This window comes from Saimiri boliviensis, chromosome X, assembly GCF_048565385.1.
Source record: "Saimiri boliviensis isolate mSaiBol1 chromosome X, mSaiBol1.pri, whole genome shotgun sequence".
Taxonomy (NCBI): Eukaryota; Metazoa; Chordata; class Mammalia; order Primates; family Cebidae; genus Saimiri; species Saimiri boliviensis.
The window spans coordinates 21,965,570-21,978,249 of record NC_133470.1 but is presented as its reverse complement, the minus strand read 5'-3'; the positions used below and the strand labels follow the sequence as shown (position 1 = coordinate 21,978,249).

The 12,680-nt window shown below is 38.7% G+C and overlaps 1 protein-coding gene and 1 pseudogene across 2 annotated transcripts in view; both read right to left on the bottom strand.

Annotated features, from left to right (window-relative positions):
- Nucleotides 1-12,680, bottom strand: part of POLA1 (DNA polymerase alpha 1, catalytic subunit) — a 318,904-nt gene that overhangs the window by 57,076 nt on the left and 249,148 nt on the right. The window lies entirely within an intron of this gene.
- The window catches only part of LOC101034594 (platelet-activating factor acetylhydrolase IB subunit alpha2 pseudogene), a 105,124-nt pseudogene that overhangs the window by 91,394 nt on the left and 1,050 nt on the right, over nt 1-12,680 (bottom strand).

Below are 12,680 nucleotides of genomic sequence, written 5' to 3'. Positions count from 1 at the left end.
CAATTTCTTTCAAAGCACCACCACTGGTTACAGTGGAGAGTGAAGAGCAAATACCCTTCAAGGACAGTGGGCCCAGTGGCTCACGCCTGTAATCCCAGCACTTTGTGAGGCTAAGGCGGATGGGTTGCTGGAGTCCAGCCTGGCCAACATGTCAAAACCCCATCTCTACAAAAAAATACAAAAATTAGCTGGGTGTGGTGGCACACACTTATAATCTCAGTTACTGGGGGCAGGGGACTGGAGTAGGAGGATCGCTTGAGTCTGGGAGGTGAAGGCTGCAGTGAGCAGAGATCATGGCCACTGAACTCCAGCCCAGGTGACAGAGCGAAAAAAACAATGCCCTTTAAGCTTACAGTCCTGAGTTTAAAGCTTTGCCTCTTAATAAGCACTTTTAGGCTAAACTTCCAATTCAGGCATGCTTTCAAATCATGATGCATTTGTCAAACGAGGTTCTTCCTTTATAAAAGCAAGCTAAATAGAGCACTTAAAGAAAAGTGAGAAAGGCAAAACTTAAGTCTCAGACTACATATCTGCATCTATGCCTATTAAAATCTCACATGCTCTTTAAGACCCAACTCAGGAAATCTCCACCAAGAAACCTTCCCTGAGGTATATGCTGAGATCCCTCAGCAATTCATACCATTCCCTTGTACTTGAGTTACTTGTCTTCAGACTGAAGTTTCCCTAATAGATTAAGAACAGGGCAGCTGTGATACAGCAAAAAGAAAAACCAGGCTCTGACACTTCTAAGCTTTGCTACTTTAGGAAAGTCATTCATCCTTTTGGAGTTGTTTCTCATCTGAAAAGTGTCAACTATGTACCCGTATCCAATGGAATTGTCTGGAAAATGTAAAAGATAATGGCTGTGAATGTTCTCCACAAAAGTCCTATAAGAAGGAGGTATTCAGAGGTGAATGCACGAATAAGCAATCAGTCAGAAGTATTAGGACTTCTAGAAGCAATATCATATAGGACAGAGACTCAATAATACATATTCACTGAATAAGCTGGGTAAGGGTGCAGGGCACAAAGAGGGAACAAACAAAGTAACAGACTTACACACAGACCTGCTTTTGTGGCCCTATTTGAAATTACAATAATTTCTTAAAACAAGAAAAGTACATCAGTGTCTAAAATTAGCCAGCAAATTTTTCTATGTACTGGTTTAAGCCTTAAGCTCCAGGGCATGGTGCTAAGGTTTACAGGGCTCACAGGCCAGGGAGAGAAAGTTTTCTAAGGGCCTTTATACAGGGAGAATGTAGTCAATGTTAACTTAACACAATGATGGGCCACTAAGTCTGTCTAGTTACTGTCTTGTTAGCCACAAGGTAAGAGAATGCAGATGGATCTAAATCAATTCATGACAACTACAGGAAGAACCGGTTTAACAATGAGTCAAATTGATGATCGGTTTCCTTTGTATATGAAGGGTAGCATTATATGAACAAGATAGTATAGCATAAAATAATAAATGGCACTGATTAATATATAATGTGAAAATCAACATCAGTTCTTGGCCTGGGCCTACAGGGTTACTGGAGACATCACAAGGACACTGTTTTTGTTTTTGTTTTGGAGACGGAGTTTCGCTCTTGTTTCCCAGGCTGGAGTGCAATGGCATGATCTTGGCTCACCGCAACCTCTGCCTTCCGGGTTCAAGCAATTCTCCTGTCTCAGCCTCCCGAGTAGCTGGGATTACAGGTATGAGCCACCACACCCAGCTAGTTTTGTGTTTCTAGTAGAGACGGGGTTTCTCCATGTTGGTCAGGCTGGTTTTCGAACTACTGACCTCAGGTGATCTGCCCGCCTTGGCCTCCCAAAGTGCTGGATTACAGGTGTGAGCCACCGTGCCTGGCTATAAGGACATTATTAGACTTCAAAAGTTATGGTTGATTCCCTTAGATAATTATGAAAAATTTATCAAGAATTATAGAGGATAATGAAGACATATGCCAATTCATATGAAAAGCAAGAAAGCAAAGCAAAACAAAACAATGTCAGTTTCAAAATTAAATCTGTATTATAATTGAAAAGATGAGGACTTAAATAAATACTTTGCTTTTAACCATTAAGGGCTATTCTGGCATGGCACAAACACTGGTAAAAAACAAACAAATAAAAAATACCAACCACCAAAACAAAAACAAAAGATTAAGAGGAAACGTGAGAGGCAGTGCTGTCTCACAGAGGGAGCACAAACACTTCTGAAACCATGAGAAGAAATGTTATCACAATAGAGTTAAGGCAAGTAAGAAATGATTAAGACATTAAATTCTGGGCTAAGCAAATGAGAAAAGATTCCCAAGAGGAAAAGAATATGCAATTTTAAAATAACCCCTAACTACTAGAGAAAAATAGCAGAGTCAGACTAAATCTGTTTAAATCCCAAACATCTCTGAGACCATGAAACAATTCTGGATAAATATAAATCCTCTAATTTGCCTGAACCAAATGGGACTGGCATTTTCATACCGTTCACTGACTTTTTAAAAAAATTCACATTTATTGGAAAGTTTAGCTGGTACAAAAAACTCACAAATTCAATAACTGGTAATACCACAATGAGCGTTTCTTTACAAAGGCTTAAGAAAAAAACAAATGTCTTCTCCTCCTAAGACTACAGAGCTAAACCTTTTAATGTTTAAGGGTACATTTTTAAAAGAAATAACTTACATATTTTAAGTGGCTGTTTCAATACATTTCTAGTGAAAAGCACTAATTTTGGAGGGGAAATTAGTATACCTGTATCTAACCCCAAGGGCTTGATTTAGGTCATGTTGTAATAGATTACACAGTTACTACACAAATACTGATAATTTAATATTATTCCTGAAACTCATAGTACATTCTATCATGATACTTAACGGATCTACTCTTTTCTTTGCCATGAATATTACAAGCCCTTTCCTCCTAATTAATGTGCAATTAATTCAACCAACCTCCAATTAGTCTTCTACAATATTACCCTACTTAGACAATAAAGCAGAGCCTCTAGATTGGGTTTTAAACTTGGGCTAAAATAGACTCCTACAGACCAAAAATGGTTCTGGGATTTCTCTTTGTAGTGTAATTTAGATGTCATATCTAATTTGCTGTCATGACTATTGTTTCACTGTGCAATTTTTATGTCGTTTTCAATGGTAAAGGCATCATAGCTTTATTGAATTAAACCTTCTGTATTTAGGGTCTGATGTTACATGTCTGTGCACTTATGTTTATGTCTCAAAAGCTGCTTTTGACATCAAGTAGTAGAAAGGAGTATGCTTTCCTGATATATTTGCTCACATCTAGTAAATACAAACACAAACTGGAAAAACACCTTCTCCAAACTGAAGAAACAGAAAATTGAATAAGATTATTATTGCTATTAATAATAGCAATTATTATTAAATAAATAATAATAGGCAGAGACAGCTATTAAATAAGCCATTCACATTACAGAATTATAGAAGACTGGGCTGTAATGTAAATGCCTTGTTGATTCTATTAATCAATTCTTTCCTAAGAAAGAACTGCCCTTTCCATTGACACTTTTTGTGGTACCTACCTCAAACATTTAGATATTATTCTTACCACACTCTGTAAGAGTGTGTCACAAAAAAATTAAAATACTCTCTGACTTTTTTCTTTTTGAGAACAGAGTCTTGCACTGTAGTCCAGGCTGAAGTGCAGTGGCGTGATCGCTGCTCACCACAACCTCCGCCTCCCAGGTTCAGGCGATTCTCCTGCCTCAGCCTCCCAAGTACCTGGGACTACAGGCATGTGCCACCATGCTCGGCTAATTTTTTGTATTTTTAGTAGACATAGGGTTTCACTGTGTTAGCCAGAATGGTCTCAATCTCCTGACCTCGTGAAATGCCCGCCTCAGCCTCCCAAAAGTGCTGGGATTACAGGGGTGAGCCACCATGCCTGACCGACGTCTTAAATACAAGGGACAAAGTCTATCTTACCTATATCACAATACTCAGTTTAGTGTTGGTCTGTTGGCAGTTATCCTTGTTCTGGCCTATGAGTTCAAGCTCTAAATTAAAGTCATGACTAAGAAGACTAACCATGGAAAGCCTTCCACCAGACCACTGGAATAGCCTTTTAAGTAACTTTTAGTGCATGAAATTTCATAAAGTTTTTACTAGATAATTACACTTCCTGATTTTGTAATTAGTGGAAGTACATGCAATTACATAATAATTATGATAGTAATTACGTAATTAAGATGTATAATTATGTAGTAAAAAACATCATGGAAATAAAACCATCTACTGTGTAAGCACAATACATTTTAAAAGTAAATTCACTAGCTCAAATGCTTAAAAACACTTTTCTTCAAAATAAAGTGATTACTCACATTATGGCTTAACTGCTTTAGAATTGTTTCATTTTTTTCATCATTGGTGATAGAAGCATATTTTTAAGAAGTACATGAAAAAAATCTTATCAGGTTTTTCCTACTAAAAAAATGACAATACAATTTGCAAATGCAGACCATCAACCACATTATCACCACAGAGCCCTTGTGTTGCTGTCCCTGCCACTATAAAAGGGGAAAGGAACTTGCCCACTAAAAAGATATAATGGGAAATGATTTTATAGAACGAGTAACACATCTGTTACCATAGCAAGCCTCCAAGTCTCTTTGTACATAAAAGTGCAAACGTTGAGTGCATATTTACAGAAATGGTCTTAAAGACACATAATTAGAATCTGGAAGTTTGCTGCTCCAAAATATGGCAACTTTCATATACTAACTTAGTTATCTTGAAGAAAATCGCAAAAAATGTACAGAGACAAGATGCTTCTACTTATGGGCAAAGCTACTAAAGTGACCATTTCCTGGAAAATGTAGTTTCTCTTCTGTCACACTGTAAAGTTACCTTGAGTTAAAACAAAAAAACAGGCAGTATCCATAGAGAAAAATAAACCAGTGTTAGCAGGCTCCATGCTGCCATTGGACAATACCAACTTTCTCATTCTTGTAGTGAGTATTAAAACATCACAGAAAAGTGACAGAGGAAGAAGAAAATTTCAAATTAAACTAGCAAAATTTAAGAAATAGATTCTTGTTTCCATTAAAAGAATCTAGTTGAATGCCTTGAAATCTTTACAAAACATTGCTAAATCAATGTTGTAATGAGGTCCAGAATGTAGTGATAGGGTCAAACTTTACTCTGGACACATAAGAGTGGCCCTTACACTCTTTTTTTTTTTTTTTTTTTTGAGATGGAGTCTTACTCTGTTGCCCAGGCTGGAAGGCAGTGGTGCAATCTCAGCTCACTGCAACCTCCGCCTCCCAGGTTCAAGTGATTCTTCTGCCTCAGCCTCCTGAGTAGCTGGGACTACAGGCACATGCCACCATGCCTGGCTACTTTTTGTATTTTTAGTAGAGACCAGGTTTCACCATGCTGGCCAGGCTTGTCTTGAACTCCTGACCTCATGATCCACCCACCAAAGTGTTCCCAAAGTTCTGGGATTATAGGTGTGAGCCATGGTGCCCTGCCTCAGTCCTTTTATAAGCCACTAATCTTAAAAAGCTGAAAGCTATTTTGAAAATCCTAATTTACTTCTCCCTTGTTCTGTCTAGTTACGAAGAAACAAAGTGTAAGAACTCATACTTTTTTCTTTTTTACCCCTCTCTTAGCTCTTATTAGGCCACTGCATTTTTAGCTTAATGAAAACATATTTCAAAAGGCCAGGTTGTGATATGAATTCTACCTTAAACTTGGGTAGTCCTTCTGTAGCCTGCATAGTTGTCGTTTTAAAGGTTTACCAAAGGAATGGCCCCAATCAATGAATGAATAAAATGGAAGCAGGCTTTAGTTATAAAGAGGGCAGAGTGTCTTAGATCAGCACTTCTCAAACTTTAACACATGGAGGAGTCACCTGGGAATCTTGTTAAAATGCAGATGCTGAAGCAGTAGGTCTGGGGAGGGTCTGATATTTTGCATTTCTAACAAGCTCCCAGGTGATGCCTATGCTGCTGGGATACTGATCACACTTGGAGTTACACTTGGAGTAACAAGGCCTTAGGTTTGACTTGGAAAAAAACACATGGAGAAAAAAAGCTGGTTTGAGTTCATTTTTATATTACTTTTTCCCTTAATTGTGAAATTATTTGGGTAATTACTTGAAGTTGAATAAAATTCTCTATGACATTTTAGTGATTATAATTTATTTGTGTTGTAAGAGCAGTACATGCTCAGGGTATATAACTTAGAAAATACATAAAATTATTAAAAGAAAATCTGTAATTCACCTAGAGATAACAATTGTTAACAAATTCTACTGTTTCTTACTAATTTTTTTACCTTGCACATACACCACAAATTAGAATCATAAGTTACCTAGTTTTGTATTTTATCATTATATTGTATTTCCTTATGTCATTAAAGATTAAAACTATGTAATATCTAACAGTAACAACCCCCAGAAGCTCAAGATAACACAAACCACTTTTCTCTCACCAAAATTCTTTATGTATTTCTACAATCACTTCTTTATAAGAAAAAGATAGCTAACTATGTTCTGAACTGTCAAGTCAGAACCTCCTACCATAAAAATTCCCTTAATCAGGCCAGGCGCGGTGGCTCAAGCCTGTAATCCCAGCACTTTGGGAGGCCGAGGTGGGTGGATCACGAGGTCAAGAGATCGAGACCATCCTGGTCAACATGGTGAAACCCCGTCTCTACTAAAAATACAAAAATTAGCTGGGCATGATAGCGCGTGCCTGTAATCCCAGCTACTCAGGAGGCTGAGGCAGGAGAATTGCCTGAACCCAGGAGGCGGAGGTTGCGGTGAGCTGAAATCGCGCCATTGCACTCCAGCCTGGGTAACAAGAGCGAAACTCCGTCTCAAAAAAAAAAAAAAAAAGAAAAGAAAAGAAAAGAAAAAATTCCCTTAAAGAAAAAACAATTTTAAAAAACGTATCATTTTTTATTTGTAAGAAAATGAAATAAAAAATGAAGTTTACAGTTACCCATCTTAAAATCTAGTTTTCTAAAGAAAATTGTACGATTATAAAAAATACAATTTTAAGAAGAATGAATAGATGCTCAAGTGAATTTCTATTTACTTTTATATGTATTTGGTAGGTGCAAATTGTTTTGTGTATGCTTTACCTGTTATTAGTTATTAAAAACAGAAAAAAGCTTGCCCTCAAAATTCACCAACAGTTTTTTAATGGAATAAAACAACCAGTGGGCTTCAAAAAGTGGCATAAGAAGAAACGGACCAGACAGGTGCTCTGTGACACAGTCTTTAAAAAAATATTTTGTGGCCAGGCGCAGTGGCTCACGCCTGCAATCCCAGTACTTTGGGAGGCTGAGGCGGGTGGATTATGAGGTCAAGAGATCAAGACCAATCTGGCCAACACAGTGAAACCCCGTCTCTACTAAAAAAAATACAAAAAAATTAGCCGGGCATGGTAGAACGCAGCTGTGGTCCCAGGAGGGAAGCTGAGGCGGAAGAATGGCTTGAACCCAAGAGGCAGAGGTTGCAGTGAGCCGAGATTGTGCCACTGCACTCCAGCCTGGTGACAGAGCAAGACTCTGTCTCAAAAAAAAAAAAAAAAAAAAAAAAATTTTTGTAAGGATTTAACCAAGTAAATTCTAAGGATGTCAACTAGCTTAGGGAGGACTACAGGGCTACTTTCATGACAAAACTTGCCTGCTTTCACTTTAACAGTTCGGGAAATACAGCGGAAAACTGAAATGGGACCCATCTTGGGACTTTCCAAAATCTCCAAATTCCCATATACACTAAAGCACATCATTTCTTCTATAAAACTCTTATTTTCTGGCTTAAAAAACACTACCTTTTAAGACCCTTTTCATTACTAGCTGTTGTTTTTGTTTTGGAGACCATTTTTCACAAAGTAATAGAATTATTACCAGTTCATGAGTGTAACTACTTAACTGATGGGGAACACAGAACAGGACCCTGTGGCAGTGTGGGTGAGAAGCAGTTGGCTTGGCTCACTCATTAGTTAAGTGACTGGATATTCTTTCAGTTCAATTCACATTTGGCATCAGCAAAATAACACACACGTTACCTACCTTTAGTATCACTTGCAAAGAGTTCAAGCGATAGGCATTAAATCTGAAAATGTCAAGGAACTTTAGTAATTTTAATTTCTTCCTCAATATAATGAGCACAATCCACTGCTGCCTCACGGGACTATTGCAAGGACTTGTGTTACACACATGAAAGGACAAAAGGAATCTATAAAGTACCTTATAAAGGGGCAGCCTAGTTCTTCTGGGTGGCAAGTTAGGAAACACAAGTGCCTACAGATGTTATCACAAGGCCTAAAGAAAAGACAGAAGAAAAGAGACAACAAGAAACTGAAAAGTTTAAGGAAAGAAAAAAAAAAGAAAAGAAAGCATGTGAGGCTCAAGAGGGGAAGTGACCGTGGGATTTCACCCGGTTGAGGTGAGCAAGAAAACTGCAATCTTTGCAGGTACAACTCAGGAGGCTGGGGCACTTAAGGCTGCCCACAGCCCTTTGCGAGAAACAGGATGACCTGAAGCAGTCCATCTAGGCCAGGCGTCCCCAAACTTTTTACACAGGGGGCCAGTTCACTGTCCCTCAGACCGTTGGAGGGCTGCCACATACTGTGCTCCTCTCACTGACCACCAATGAAAGAGGTGCCCCTTCCTGAAGTGCGGCAGGGGGGCCGTAGTTTGGGGACGCCTCATCTAGGCCTAAAGAGACTCCTGTTGATAAGTCAAGCTTCCCACTGGATACTTCTATGAGTAAATCGTCATCTTTTAGCTAGCCGCTATGCTGCAACTGCAATTTCTGTCTTCAACAGAATTCTACATCCTAGTGTTCCAGTTCTGGCAGAGACAAATGCAATGTGTTCAAAGGGATTTATGAAGAAATTCAAGTAGATAATCAGTTCTGAACTGAATTGTGTCCCCCCAAAATTCATACTGAAGGTGGGTTGAAGTCTTAACCCTTTGTACCTTAGACTGGGACTATATCTGGAGTGGACTGTATTAGAATGGACTGTATCGGGCCTTTAAAGAATTATGTTAAAATGAGGTCATTACAATGGGACCCAATCCAGTATGACCAATATCAGCATAAGAATAGGAAATTAGGTACAGAGGAAAGACACTAGGAGAAGACAGCCCTTTAGAAGCTGAAGAGAGACCTGGCCAGGCATGGTGGCTCACACCTGTAACCCCAGCACTTTGGGAGGCCAAGGTGGATGAAGTACAAGGTCAGGAGTTCGAGATCAGCCTGACAAACATGGTGAAACCCCGTCTCTACTAAAAACCTAAAAATTAGCCGGACGTGGTGGTACACACCTGTAATCCCAGCTACTCAGGAGGCTGAGGCAGGAGAATTGCTTGAACCTGGGAGGCGGGGGTTGCAGTGAGCTGAGATCACACCACTGCATTCCAACCTAGGCAACAGACTGAGACTCCATCTCAAAAAAAAAAAAAAAAAAAAAAAAAGAAGTTGAGGAGAGACCAACCCTGCTGGCACCTTGGTCTCAGACTTACAGCCTCCAGAAATGTGAGGAAATATAGTTGGTTACGCCACCCCATCCATGGTACTTTGTTACAGCAGTCCTAGCAAACGAATATACTGTCTTACTACAAATAGCTGACACAGAGTAAGAGGAGAGAAGCATCTGCTGAGCAAGCCCAGAAACAAAAAATATTTCTTTCTAGAAATAAAGAAAGATCAAACACTGAAGTGAAAAGGCAGTTACTGGCTCCCTCTCTTTGTTTCCAAAATAATTTCCCCATATTGGTGGTGACATTCAGGCCATACCACACTTAGTTGTTGCTGAATCTGTCTTTCCTCAACAGATTCTAAGCTCCTCCAGGGCAGGAAGTGTTGGCCATCCACCTTTGTTCCTCTGCAATGAGGAATGTCACTCAACACATAATAGAAACTATATAGAAATAGTTTTTACTACTGCCGAATAAACAACAACAAAGGTTCAGTTGAGAAAACTAAGAGACAATTTTTTCTTCCTGCATTTTTAAGCAGACTTAATAATTCAGCTAACTGGGTAAAGACTTGAACTGATTCAGGTTTCCCCTAAACTGTTCACCTACCCCTACTCAGGCAAGGTGCCATGAGATGAGGCAGTCAAATGGGGCCATTTCATGCTGCCATTCTGGAAATGGATTTTTACTTCATAGACTGCCCCTATGTTCCCGTAAAACTGCCTTTGAATCCATTATGCCATCTGTGTACATTCTGGAGCAGTTACAATAATAATGCCAAAGTCCCGCAGAAATAAGATTTTAAAAATGTAATGCAGTTACAGCAAATATGCAGTAAACACTTCACCAACGTGAATAACCGTCCTTTACCATTTTAAAGGAAAGGAAAAAATATCAAATGGGGTTAATTCACATTATGGACTAATGGCCTGTAAACTTTCATTTGAAAGCAAAGCACAGAAAAAGCTTTGACAAGAGCTACTTTTCACCACAAAAATAAACCTCTTTGAAATAATTTGTACGTGTTTTTCTAAGTCAAATTGCCAAGTTTCAAACAAAAATTAAAACCACCATCCAGTTACAACCCTTAAAATATGGGCTTTATGATGGAAATGGTAAAACAATCTTAGTGAAGGAAATGTTGCTAGGTACTGACAGTAAAGGAGAGTCTACAGTAAATACTTCAAACACCAGTTACAGGGCACTTGTTGACAGAAGACACTTAGACTCCATTCTCAATAATATAACCGTGTGTAACAACTGTCATTTTTCATAGGACTTTTGATGTTAACATCTACTGGTGTTCTGGCCGTGGTCCAAATTGAATAAATATATTTGCCCTCTGGTTCCCTTACATTTTAAACTCATTTTTATAGCCGGTCTCCCTTGAATAGCAAATCAAAAGTGAATTCACTCCAACTTATAAAGTGAAAAGTCAATTTTATGTGTTGCATTATTTTAACTTTATGGCGTTTTCCTCTATAATTGCTCTCCTCTCGACTGTAAGAAAATTCTTGTTCCCCATTGTTTCCTATGGACTATGTATGACTTGCCTTCAATTCTCTTTTATTTAGAAACTATCCAACTATGTATTTAGAGTACCCAGGAGAGGAGTTCTCAAACTTGGCTGCACGTTAGAATTATCTGGGGGAATTTTCAAAAAAATTATAGCTTGTTAAGCTCTACCCCCTACATCTTCTGAATTAGAATCTGTGGGCATAGAATCTAAGGATTTGGACTTTTAATATGTCCCAGGTGACTCTTAGGAGAGGGCTTCTCAGATGTCATGTGTTAGGAAACCTCTGCTCTTGGACCATTGCGAAGTCTGTCCCCAAGTTTTGGTTTATATCCCACAACTTATAAATACCCTAATACCACTTAGCATTACTGCATGACTTGAAAATGCCCGGAGCATGTAAATTTTAGCTAATTCACTCATTCCCAAACTGTAATTTAGGAATAATAAATAAACAGCAAGAAACTCAAAAGAGTTTCAACAGATAAAATTCACTAAATAAAACAAAAAAGGCCCTTGGAACATTTCATGAAGTTCTTTCAGTCACATGTATTTTTTACTCTTCTCATCTTATTTTCTTTAGCCCTCTGACATGTAAAAGAACCCATCAATAACTCACTGCCATTTTTGCCCCGAACTGCTGGGTAGTATATTATTAGATACAAACAACAAAAAAGTGTGCTGATTCTTAAAATTGTGAAATGGGACTACAGTAAATTCTGAATGTACAGATCCCGTTAATACTTTTCCCTTTTAGCCAAGCAAGAGGCTTCCAAGTGGCTACTTATTTCCTCTTATTTTCTGCGGCTGTAACGTGCATTTCTCAATGTCTTCTAAGAGGTTGGGCTAAATCTCTAGTGACTTTCCAGATCACTCCTCTACATGCCTCCAAGAGTTGCCAGACTTTTTGAAAACTGCTGATCATAAAAGACTGATTCTGCTTCTCAGATACGAATTTTAGAGCTGTATAGGAAGAGGACTCTTTCTCCTCAAATAACATATAGAAATCAATCTAGGATGGATAGATTCAGAAAGAAGTAACGGGGTGGCCAGGCACAGTAGCTCACGCCTATAATCCCAGCACTTTGTGAGGTCAACACGGGCAGATCACTTGAGGTCAGGGGTTTGAGGCCAGCCTGGCCAACATGTTGAAACTCCATCTCTACTAGAGATACAAGAATTGGTCGGGTATGGTGGCACATGCCTGTAATCCCAGCTACTTGGGAGGTTGAGGCAGGAGATTCACTTCAACACAAGAGGCGGAGGCTGCAGTGAGCTTAGACCGTGCCACTGCATTCCAGCCTGGGCAACAGACCAATAGTCTGTCTCATTAAAAAAAAAAAAAAAATGGGGGAACAGGTTCTAATATAATGATATCCAGAAAGAGGTAACAGACCTGACAGAAACAGACAACTCGTTCAGATAATCAGTACTTAATTTTCTCGAATCATAACTGTCTTTAGGAAAGGTCCCTTGGGGATAAAAGAAAAACAGCTGTAAATGATATTACAAGTATATATAGGCTAGACATTAGCCACAAATAAAAATTCTAAAACCTAGTTATTAATAGACAGAAGAAATTACTTCTCTGTATACATTTTACTAATTCATGGAAAACATGCTGTGGAGATAGCCCAAGTCCTTGTTGAACGTCTAAAGATAAGATACTAATGTCTGAACCAGCTTCTCCATCAGTTGTAAAA